Source organism: Suricata suricatta, chromosome 2, assembly GCF_006229205.1.
Source record: "Suricata suricatta isolate VVHF042 chromosome 2, meerkat_22Aug2017_6uvM2_HiC, whole genome shotgun sequence".
Classification (NCBI taxonomy): Eukaryota; Metazoa; Chordata; class Mammalia; order Carnivora; family Herpestidae; genus Suricata; species Suricata suricatta.
In genome coordinates, this window is record NC_043701.1 from 6,306,810 (window position 1) to 6,319,037 (window position 12,228).

At 42.8% G+C, this 12,228-nt stretch overlaps 4 non-coding genes across 4 annotated transcripts; 2 read left to right on the top strand and 2 right to left on the bottom strand.

Moving 5' to 3' along the window:
• The first annotated feature begins 2,590 nt into the window (after window positions 1-2,590).
• On the top strand, window positions 2,591-2,662 carry TRNAC-GCA. The gene has a single exon. It is a non-coding gene; the product is annotated as a tRNA-Cys (tRNA).
• Window positions 2,663-6,160: 3,498 nt separating this feature from the next.
• TRNAC-GCA lies at window positions 6,161-6,232 on the bottom strand. The gene has a single exon. It is a non-coding gene; the product is annotated as a tRNA-Cys (tRNA).
• Window positions 6,233-8,926: 2,694 nt separating this feature from the next.
• Window positions 8,927-8,998, top strand: TRNAC-GCA. The gene has a single exon. It is a non-coding gene; the product is annotated as a tRNA-Cys (tRNA).
• A 3,052-nt stretch (window positions 8,999-12,050) lies between these two features.
• On the bottom strand, window positions 12,051-12,122 carry TRNAC-GCA. The gene has a single exon. It is a non-coding gene; the product is annotated as a tRNA-Cys (tRNA).
• Window positions 12,123-12,228: the final 106 nt, after the last annotated feature.

Below are 12,228 nucleotides of genomic sequence, written 5' to 3' on the forward strand. Positions count from 1 at the left end.
CCTTTTACCTGTGCAGCCACACCCGCCATCCCTATAAACTTTCACCACAAATGTTCCCTGGCTGGGCCTCCTGGCAGCTAGCCAGCCTTGCGCACTACAGTTTTATGTCTCTGACCCAAAACAAGCAGCCATTTGCCGTCCCTGTAGCTTCTTCCCAGGTTTTTCTGGAAAAGCACTGACACTGACTTTTATCGCCAGAGGGACTCCAGAGTCACTAGTCTGTGCCATTCACAGTGGGCGTCTGATTCCAGAAACTCAAGATGACTAGTCTTCCTTCCACAGAAAGCCATTCATTAATAGGATCAGAACCTCGATCCACTCTTCCTGACTTTGGGTTTAGAACCCTGTCCCTAAACCGCTGACCCGCTTGTCTTCCTCTTGTCCCCGTCTTCCATCAGTCAACATATGTATTGGCCATATAATTGGACGCATATGAATAGGTTGACACAGACCTAAGACCATCAGAGGGAATAGAATGTAGACATCATAAAGCATGGTTGTGTCCCTCAGCTCCAAGACCACACGGGGAAAGCTGATGGGCCACCCAGGACTTGACGTGGTGCGTGGACTATATCAGTTGGGCCGGGCTCGCTTTCTGCACCCAGGAATCATCTTGAGAGCTTATGAAACTTGCAGATATGATCCTGGGTTAGGAACAAGCTCCTTGTCGATGGTCAGGAGATCCACTTTGAGAAACACCTGCAAAGGAATGGGTTTGGAATTCTAGCTCCAGCCCCAGGATCAGCCAAACCAGGATTAAAACCCAAGTTGTTGGTCAAACTGCTCATCTTCTGAAGTTTCCTCTAGACCAGTGGTTCTTAAGACTTTATTTAAAGTTTTTTTTTAATTTATTTAATTTAATAATTTTGAGAGAGTGTGTGTGGCTGGAAGCAGTAAAGGAAGGGCTCAGGAGAGGATGCAGCCAGGGTCAATTCTTGTTGGTCCCGTAGGCTGTAGCATGCACTTGGATTTTGTTCTCAGGAGAGTTAGCTAACGCGCAGAGCAGGAGACGTGGTGGTCTGGGTGGAAATGGCAGTAAGGGGAGCACGGAAGGGAGACACCTGTGAGAGTATCAGGACGAGTCAGCTAGACGACAGACCCAGGGCCTTGACCCCAGGCCCTGGTGGTGGCCGCGAGGATGCTCAGATGCAGACACATCTGACAGTGGAGCCAACAGGACATCCTGCTGGCTTTGGATGCAAAAAAAAGGGAACCCAACAGTGGCTGGCAGGTGTTGTCGCCAGCTCCCCGGGGGTCCTTCCACTTCTGTGGGCGACCCGGGTGCCGCGGGGAGCTGGTTAGGAGTGAGAACTGATCACTGTCTTTCTTCTGTGTTTGCCTGGAGAAGCCGTTTAGATCTCTGAGTGCGGCGATCAGGTGTGAGATGCTGGCCCAGGGAGGAGGCTGCAGGGACCCCTGGAGGGTCGCCCATGGACTTTTCATGTCCCTGTTTCTCCCCAGGGTTCATGTTTCTCTGTCAGCTGCCGGTGGTGGGGTTTTGCTCCAATACACGCGCTCGGCTCTTGCCCATCTGACAACCTTTCTTTGCACTCATGCTTAAAATTTAGTTTACCTGGGTTTAGAATTCTAGGTTGGAGGTTGCTTTTCTTCACACATAAAAAAAAAAAAAAATGTATTTTAGGTGCGCCTGGGTGGCTTAGTCGGTTGAGTGCTGACTTCAGCTCATGGTATGATCTCACAGTCCATGAGTTCGAGCCCCACATCAGGCTCTGTGTTGACAGCTCAGAGTCTGGAGTCTGTTTGAGATTGTGCCTTCCTTTCTCTCTTTGCCCCTTCTATACTCATGCTCTGATTCTCAAAAATAAATCAGCATTTAAATATGTATTTTATAATAGTATAAACTATCATTAAAAGCAACTTTATTCAATTATTCATTTCAGTAAAGAACAAAAAATTGTATTAATTTCAAAATGCCATGATTCAAGGGTCTATGCAGCAAAGAGTTTATGTATATCAGTGCTTAATACTTTGGATTATCATTCTCAACTACAATTTATTTTTTCAATAGCACACACAGTAAGTAAAGGAAATTCTTGATTCAGAGAATATACATTTCAAACATTTTTGATAATTAAGCCCTTCCTTAGCTTAATCCGAGAATATGTTTTTAAATAGGCATTTAAGACTGCAAGGAGTACATTTGGGGCTGTGGTGAGATGAGATATAGTTTGAAGTTTGTTTTTTTTTTACTGTGGGAGGAAAATGGCAGAGGAAGGGTTCTACTAAAATAGATATCTGCCCATTAGATCTCTTTAATTTCATTTTATTTACGTGTATAGTTTCACTTGAATATACAGCTTTTTAAAATCGAATGTTTTCTGGACTATAATCAAGCAATAAACACGGTGTTGGAACCAAGGGACATAATGGCTGAGTGCTAACTCCTTCCGCACAGTAGAGGAACCACCGAACAGGAAGTGAGCTCTGTGGGAAATGAAGGGGAGGCTGATGGCCACAGGTCATCACTCTGAGGGATGCGGGTCTGTAGGCTCCAGGTTGCCTTGTTCTGGAAGAGTCCTGATTATTGCAATATAGTTAAAGGATGCTTATTAAGGATCAAGTCCTCTGTGGGGGCATAGCTCAGGGGCAGAGCATTTGACTGCAGATCAAGAGGTCCCCGGTTCAAATCCGGGTGCCCCCTGGAGGGTTTTCTTTGCTGGTCACCATGGACGACATCAGTGATTTCATCCCAACTGTTACTTAGGCTGATTTTTTCATTGGGCTGATTTCCTGTGGAAGACTCAAGAAAGCTGTATTAAAATGCATTTATGTTGTACATGTGTCAATTTTTTCCTATATTTTTGACACTTTTTGCTTCATGTATTTCACACTGGGTGTACAGTATAGAATTGTATTTCCCTGGGACAGTCCATTTGATTATTATGAAGTAATACTCACCCTAATAATACTTTTCGTCTATAGTTCATTTCATCTGATAATGATATAATGAAACTAACTTTATATTGTTTAGTATTTGTTGGATATATATTTTCCCATTCTTTTATCTGTGTATATATAAGATACATATATATTTATATGTATTTTCTATGCCTTTCTTTTCATTTTCCTATTGATTACTTTTCTTTACTCACCTTTGACAAATTCACCTTGATTCCCCTCTTTCTACTAATTTGAAATCTATTTAATTTAGTCTTCTGAAAACTTTAATTTAGTCTAAGACTAAATTAACCCCTACACTGTTAGGGGGTACGCTTCACATTTTTACACACACACCACCTGGATTGATATAGTCTAACATTCATTAGCATTTCCACCCTCCTTTCACACAATAGAAGGACGTTAATGTTTTAATTCAATCCCATCATTGCCCTTGTCTTCTGTGTAATTGTTATTCTCTTTAGTGGATCTTTAAGCACCCCCCCAATCAGTTTTGTTTTGTATACCTTGTGCTATTTAGATTTCCCATGTGTTCACTGGTATCTTTGTTCACTATTTTTGTTCTTGTCTCTTTCTCCTTCCTTCTGGGTTCAGCGTTCAACCTGAATCCCAAGTCCTAAAGTTCTCTCAGCAAGGATACCTGAGAATTAAATGCCTCCAGTTATATTTCCTCCACAGCTGAATGACAGTTGAGCTGAGGAGAGAATTCTAACGTCTATCACAGTCTTTGACTTGTAATATTTTATTCCACTGTCTTCTAAGCACCATTGCTTCTGTTGAAAAGTCTGCTGTCATTCTTCATTCCTTTGTACATGATTTGTCTCTTCTCTTTGGCTGCTTTTTAGATCATCCCTTTGTCGATGGTATTATGAATTTTCACTGCAATGTGCCTGGGTGTGGATTTACCTTTCTCAGAACTCTTTCCTAGACCTGAAGTCTTTGTACAAGTTTGGAAATTTCTCAGCTATCGTATTGTTGAATTTTCCCTCTCCTTTATTATTATTTATACTTGCAGAATTCATATTTGACATGAGTCAGAACTCTTTATACTATTCTGCACCTCTCTTGGCCACTCTTTTTATTTTGCATTTTTCTAGACCTTTGTGCTTTACTTGTGTTAGCTTTTAAGATTTATATTCTAGGGGCGCCTGGGTGGCTCAGTCGGTTAAACCTCCGACTTTGGCTCAGGTCAGATCTCACGTTCGTGGGCTCGAGCCCTGCGTCAGGCTCTGTGCTAACAGCCAACTCAGAGCCTGGGGCCTGCTTCCGGTTCTGTGTCTCCTTCTCTCTCTGCACCTCCCCCTCTCATGCTCTGTCTCTCTCTGTATCAAAAATAAATAAAACATTTAAAAATTTTTAAAAAAAGATTTATATTCTATTTCTCTCACAAATCTCTCCTCTCTCTATCTAATCCACTGTTATGCTATTAATTTCAGTTACAATATTTTTCATTTTACAAGTTTGCTTCATCTTTTTAAAAGTCATATATTCCTATATATTCACTTTCCTGTATCTGTAATAATTTTCACCCTAATTACTTCATATGTGTTCATTCTCTTCTCTGACATCCTTTATTTTGTCTGTTGGCTTTCACTCATGGTTGGCGATTCCTTGTATGTTTTATTATTTTGAGTTGTGAGCCCATTTTAAGCCAGTTTTCATCCTTGGGAATTCTTGGGGCCTGGACTCCTGCTGTGCCTTCAGAGTTTATGTGTGCTGCTGCTGGGTCCTCCACAGTCTCTGTTAGCCTTGGCACATTTGTTCTGTTGCCTTTTAGCTTGGGGAATTTCTGAACCATACAGGTAGTATAAATTCAAAGTTCTAACAAGAATAGCACTGCAGTTATGAATTTTCAGGGGAATTACCTGTCCGCCCTGAAAAGAGAAAGACCTCTTGTCTACTTGTGCTGGTGTCTTACTAACCCGCCCTTTTCTAAGGGTGTGTCTCTGCAAGTCTGACTGATCTGGGGGAGGGGATGCCAAGTCTAGTCTAATCTCCTGGAGTCACATGGCTGTTGAAACTCAGCACATGGACCATCTCACCATAGCCTTGGGCATTTCTGTGGTTCATCCTGTGGATGAACTTTAGTTCATCCGCGACCCCACCCCCAAGACATTCTTTATTGTTATGACTACTCAAATGACTAATGAATGGGCATTTGTTATGTTTTGTCTTGCATTTCTGGGTGTTTTCAGGTGGGAGAAATTTTATATGGTCTTAGTCTAGCATATTTCTGGTAACAGAAATTAGTTTTATGTTAAAAAAAAAGCACTCTCTTAAAAAAATAAACAAAAGTGCACCTCCTTTGTTTAGGTATTCCTTTTGAAAAATTTTTTGTTTTTAATTTATTTTTGAGAGACAGAGGGAGACAGCACTAGTAGGGGAGGGTCAGAGTGAAGGAGACACAGAATGAGAAGGAGGCTCCGGGCTCTGAGCTAGCTGTCAGCACAGAGCCTACGCTGGGCTCAAACCCACGAACCGTGAGATCACGACATGAGTCAAAGCTGGAGGCTGAACTGACTGAGCTACCCAGGCACCCCTGTTTAGCCATCCCTTATCATTCAGGTGACCATTTCCTCATTTGACTGTTCTACTCACCACACATAGTACTTGCTGAGCTCGTTTTCCCTGTGTCTGGACTCAAGTAGGGATTCAATATGTCTTGAGTGGATGGATGATACCATGGCTGGTCACATGGGAATCAGCCACTGTTCTGATGTCAGTAAGCACAGAGAGGACAGAGTAGGGCTCAAAGAGCCCATCCCTGCCTCTTTGGGGAAGAGATTAGGGACAATGGTGTGCCAAAGCTGACTTGCACCAGAGAGTCACTCGTTGGCATATTTTCCCAAGTTCATGATCAGTGATCTTATGTTTGTAGCCTGAAATTGGCCATGGTAAGACTATTTATACCATGAAACTGGAAAACGCTAAAAATCAGCAATGCTCTTCAGCCAAGAACTGGTAAGATAGTATTTACCAGCATACCACTGACTGGAGCAATGAAATCATGTAGAAGAGAGCGTCCTAGGCCTATATGGAACAAGACCCATGGAAAGTGAAATATGAAGTGAGAGTGAGAGGAACCTATCACTCTAGGGCTGTGGTGCTCAGTGACAAGTTTTGAAGTCATCCCTGATTTTTTCCTCCAGATTTGGAAAGTCACAATACCCTGAGGGTCAGTATTAGGGAAAGGAGCTGAATCTTTCATAGCAGCTTCCAGTGGACAAAAGTGAGAGACAGCAGGGGGCACCTGGATTTGAACCAGGGACCTCTTGATCTGCAGTCAAATGCTCTACCCCTGAGCTATACCCCCTGATGTAGGTGTAGGCCTAGTAATCCCTTTTACCTGTGCAGCCACACCCGCCATCCCTATAAACTTTCACCACAAATGTTCCCTGGCTGGGCGTCCTGGCAGCTAGCCAGCCTTCCGCACTACAGTTTTATGTCTCTGAACTGTAACAAGCAGCAGTTTGCCATCCCTGCAGCTTCTTCCCAGGTTTTTCTGGAAAAACACTGACACCAACATTTATAGCCAGAGAGACTCCAGAGTCACTAATTTGTGCCATTCACAGTGGGCATCTGATTCCAGAAACTCAAGATGACTAGTCTTCCTACCACAGAAAACCCTACATTAATAGGATCAGAACGTCGATCCACTCTTCCTGACTTTGGGTTTAGAACCCTGTCCCTAAACCACTGAGCCGCTTGTCTTCCTCTTGTCCCCACCTGCCGTCAGTCAAAAAATGTAAAGGCCATATAATTAGACGCATATGAATAGATTTACACAGAGGCCATCAGAGGGAATAGAATGTAGACATCATAGAGCATGGATGTGCCCCTCAGCTCCAAGACCACAGGGGGAAAGCTGAGGGGCCACCCCAGGACTTGACGTAGTGCATGGACTATATCAGTTGGGCCGGTCTCTGCTCTCTGCACCCAGGAATCATCTAGGAGCTTTGAAACATGCAGATATGATCCCAGGTTATAAACAAGCTCCTTGTGGATGGTCAGGAGATCCGCTTTGAGAAACACCTGCCACAGGTCTAGCGCGGCTTCCTTTGGCGCCATCTGCAGGCAGACTCGGGAACTGCAACACCCAAGCAAGGAGTGGGTTTGGAATACTAGCCCCAGGATCAGCCAAACGAGGATTAAAACCCAAGTTGTTGGTCAAACTGATTATCATCTGACGTCTTCTCTAGACCAGTGGTTCTTAACACTTTATTTAAAGTTTTTTTTAATTTATGTTTTAGTTTATTAGTTTTGAGAGAGTGTGTGTGGCTGGAAGCAGAAAAGGAAGGGCTCAGGAGAGGACGCGGCCAGTGACAGTTCTTGTTGGTCCCATAGGCTGTAGCATGCACTTGGATTTTGTTCTCAGGAGAGCGGTTAGCTACCGCGCAGAGCAGGAGACGTGGTCTCACTCATTGTCAGAACAATGGTCTGGGTGGAAGTGGCAGTAAGGTGAGCACGGAAGGGAGAGACCGGTGAGAGTATCAGGACGGGTCAGCTGGACGAAAGACCCAGGGCCTTGACCCCAGGCCCTGGTGGTGGCCGCGAGGATGCTCAGATGCAGACGTGTGACATCAGAGCCGACAGGACTTTCTGCCATCTTTGGATGCAAAAGAAAGAGGGGACCCAACAGTGGCTGGCAGGTGTTTGTCCCCAGCCCCCAGGGGGTCCTTTCATTTCTGTGGGCGACACGGGTGCCACGTGGAGCTGGTTAGGAGTGAGAACTGATTACTCGCTTCCTTCTGTGTTTGGTTGGAGAAGCCATTTGGATCTCTGAGTGCGGCGATCAGGTGTGAGGTGCTGGCTCAGGGAGGCGGCTGCAGGGACCCCTGGAGGGTCACCCATGGACTTTTCATGTCCCTGTTTCTCCCCAGGGTTCATGTTTCTCTGTCAGCTGCAGGTGGTGGCGTTCTGCTCTGATACATGTGCCCAGCTCTTGCCCATCTGACAAGCCCTTTCTTTGCCCTCATGCTTCAATATTAGTTTACCTGGGTTTAGAATTCTAGCTTGGAGGGTTTTTTTTTCATATTTAAGAAATAAATATTTTAGGCACACGATGGGTGGCTCAGTCAGTTGAGTGCCGACTTGGGTTCAGGACACGATCTCACAATCCATTAGTTCGAGCCCTGAATTGGGCTCTGTGCTGACAGCTCAAAGCCTGGAGTCTGTTTCAGATTCTGTGTCTCCCTCTCTCTCTTTGTTCCTCCCCCACTCACGCTCTGCTTCTCAAATATAAATAAACATTAAGAAATGTATTTTACAATACTGTAAAATATCAATAAATGCAAGTTTATTCAATTATTCATCCCACCAAATAGCAAAAAATATTGTTTTAAATTCAGAATTCCATGATTTAAGGGTCTGTGGGGCTAAGAGGTTATACATATCAGTGCTTCATACTTTGGATTATCATTCTCAACTACAATTTATTTTCTTACATAGTACTCACACTAAAGGAAGGAAAACCATGATTCAGAGACTATGCATTTCAAACAGTCTTTGATAATGATGACCGTCCTCTGCTTAATCTCAGAATAAGTATGCATTTAAAATCTCTAGGGATTTACAATGCAAGGAGCATATTTGGGGCTGGGGTGAGATGAGCTATAGAGTGAGGTTTTTACTGTGGGAGGAAAATGGCAGGGGAGGGGTTCTACTAAAATAGAGATCTGCCCGTTAGACCTCTTTAATTTCATTTTATGTATGTATATAGTTTCACTTGAATATACAGCTTTTTAAAATCGAATGTTTTCTGGACTATAATCAAGCAATAAACACGGTGTTGGAACCAAGGGACATAATGGCTGAGTGCTAACTCCTTCCGCACAGTAGAGGAACCATCGAACAGGAAGTAAGCTCTGTGGGAAATGAAGGGGAGGCTGATGGCCACAGGGCATCGCTCTGAGGGATGCAGGTCTGCAGGCTCCAGGTTGCCTTGTCCTGGAAGTCCTGATTATTGCAATATAGTTAAAGGATGCTTATTAAGGATCAAGTCCTCTGTGGGGGCATAGCTCAGGGGCAGAGCATTTGACTGCAGATCAAGAGGTCCCCGGTTCAAATCTGGGTGCTCCCTGGAGGGTTTTCTTTGCTGGTCACCATGGATGACATCAGTGATTTCATCCCAACTGTTATTTAGGTGGATTTTTTCATTGGGCTGATTTCCTGTGGAAGACTCAAGAAAGCTTATTAAAATGCATTTATGTTGTGCATGTGTCAGTTTCTCCCTGTATTTCTGACACCTTTTGCTTCATATATTTTGACACTGGGTATACAGTATAGAATTGTATTTAGCTGAGACAGTCCATTTGATTATTATGAAGTAATACTCGTTGCCCTAATAATACTTTTCGTCTATAGTTCATTTCATCTGATAATGATATAATGAAACTAACTTTATATTGTTTAGTATTTGTTGGATATATATTTTCCCATTCTTTTATCTGTGTATATATAAGATACATATATATTTATATGTATTTTCTATGCCTTTCTTTTCATTTTCCTATTGATTACTTTTCTTTACTCACCTTTGACAAATTCACCTTGATTCCCCTCTTTCTACTAATTTGAAATGTATTTAACTTAGTCTTCTGAAGACTAAATTAACCCCTACACTGTTAGGGGGTACGCTTCACATTTTTACACACACACCACCTGGATTGATATAGTCTAACATTCATTAGCATTTCCACCCTCCTTTCACACAATAGAAGGACGTTAATGTTTTAATTCAATCCCATCATTGCCCTTGTCTTCTGTGTAATTGTTATTCTCTTTAGTGGATCTTTAAGCACCCCCCCAATCAGTTTTGTTTTGTATACCTTGTGCTATTTAGATTTCCCATGTGTTCACTGGTATCTTTGTTCTCTATTTTTGTTCTTGTCTCTTTCTCCTTCCTTCTGGGTTCTGCGTTCAACCTGAATCCCAAGTCCTAAAGTTCTCTCAGCAAGGATATCTGAGAATTAAATGCCTCCAGTTACATTTCCTCCACAGCTGAATGACAGTTGAGCTGAGGAGAGAATTCTAACGTCTATCACGGTCTTTGACTTGTAATATTTTATTCCATTGTCTTCTAAGCACCATTGCTTCATTGAAAAGTCTGCTGTCTTTCTTCATTCCTTTGTACATGATTTGTCTCTTCTCTTTGGCCACTTTTTAGATCATCCCTTTGTCGATGGTATTATGAAGGTTCACTGCAGTGTGGTGGGTGTGGATTTACCTTTCGCAGAACCCATTCCTAGACCTGAAGTCTTTGTACAAGTTTGGATATTTCCCAGCTATCATATTATTTAACTTTACCTTTTTTATTAATATTTATACTTGCAGAATTCATATTTGACATGAGTCAGAACTCCTTATCCTATTCTGCACCTCTCTTGGCCACTCTTGTTTATTTTTCATTTTTCTTAGATCTTTGTGCTTCACTCTAGGTAGTTTTTTAAGATTTATATTCTCTTGTACTCACAATTCTCTCCTCTAATCCACTGTTATGCTATTAATTTCACTTATAATATTTTTCATTTTAAATGAGTTTGCTTCATCTTTTTAAGAGTCTCATGCTCTACCGACTGAGCTAGCTGGGCAGCTTGCTTCATCTTTTTAAAAGTCACATATTCCAATACCATTTCCTATATCTTTAATAATTTTCACCATACTTACTTCATAGTATCTATATGATCATTTCTTCTCTGATATCCTTGATTTTGTCTGATGACTTTCTCTCATGGTTGACGATTCCTTGTATATTTTATTATTTTGAGGTGTGAGCCCATGTTAAGCCAGATTTCATTCATGGGAATTCTGTGGGGCCTGGATTGCTGCTGTGCCTTCAGAGTTTGTGTGTGCTGCTTCTTGGTCCTCCACAATCACTGTTAGCCTGGACACATTTGTTATGTTCCCTTTTAGCTTGGGGAATTTCTGAGCCATGCAGATAGTGTAAATTCAAAGTTCTAACAAGGATAGCACTGTAGTGATAAATTTTCAGGGGAATTACCCCTCCCCCCGAAAAGAGAAAGACCTCTTGTCTGCTTGTGCTGGTGTCTTACTAACCCGCCCTTTTCTAAGGGTGTGACTCTCTGAAACTCTGCCTGTACATGGGGGAGGGGATGCCAAGTCTAGACCCAACCTCCTGGAGTCACATGGCTGTTAAAACTCAACACCTGGACCACCTCACCACAGCCGTGGGTGGTCCTTTGGTCAGAACATTAGTTCATCACCCACCCCATCCCCAAGACTTTCTTTAATGTCAAGGCTGTTCAGAAATACTTATAAATAGACATTTGTTATATTTTCTCTTGCGTTTCTAGTTGCTTTAAGGGAGGAGGAATTTTATATGGTCTAGTCTAGCATATTTCTGGTATCAGAAATTTTTTTATTTTAAAGTGGCACTCTCTTAAAAAAAATAACATAGTAGCACCTCCTTTGTTTAGCCATTCTTATTATTCAGTTGACCATTTCCTCATTTGACTGTTCTACTCACCACACATAGTTGTTGCTGAGCTCTGTCTTCTTGTGTCTGGACTCAAGTAGGGATCAAATATGTCTTGAGTGGATGGATGATTCCATGGCTGGTCACATGGGTATCAGCCACTGCTCTGATGTCAGTGAGCATGGTGAAGATAGAGGAGGGCTCAAAGAGCCCATCCCTGCCTCGCTGAGGAAGAGAGATTAGGGACAGTGGTGTGCCAGAGCTGACTTGCACCAGAGAGTCACTCGTTGGCATATTTTCCCAAGTCCATGTTCAGTGATCTTATGTTTGTAGCCTGAAATTGGCCATGGTAAGACTATTTATACCATAAAACTGGAAAACGCTAAAAATCAGCAATGCTCTTTGGCCCAGAGCTGGCTGTATAATAGTTACCAGCATACCACTGACTGCAGCAGCGAAAACATGTAGAAGAAAGAATCCTAGGCCTGTATGGAGCAAGACCCATGGAAAGTGAAATATGAAGTCAGAGTCAGAGGAACCTATCACTCTAGGGCTGTGGTGCTCAGTGACAAGGTTTGAAGTCATCCCTGGTTTTTTTTCTCCAGATTTGGAAAGTCACAATACCCTGAGGGTCAGTATTAGGGAAAGGAGCCGAATCTTTCATAGCAGCTTCCAGTGGACAAAAGTGAGAGACAGCAGGGGGCACCTGGATTTGAACCAGGGACCTCTTGATCTGCAGTCAAATGCTCTACCCCTGAGCTATACCCCCTGATGTAGGTGTAGGCCTAGTAATCCCTTTTACCTGTGCAGCCACACCCGCCATCCCTATAAACTTTCACCACAAATGTTCCCTGGCTGGGCCTCCTGGCAGCTAG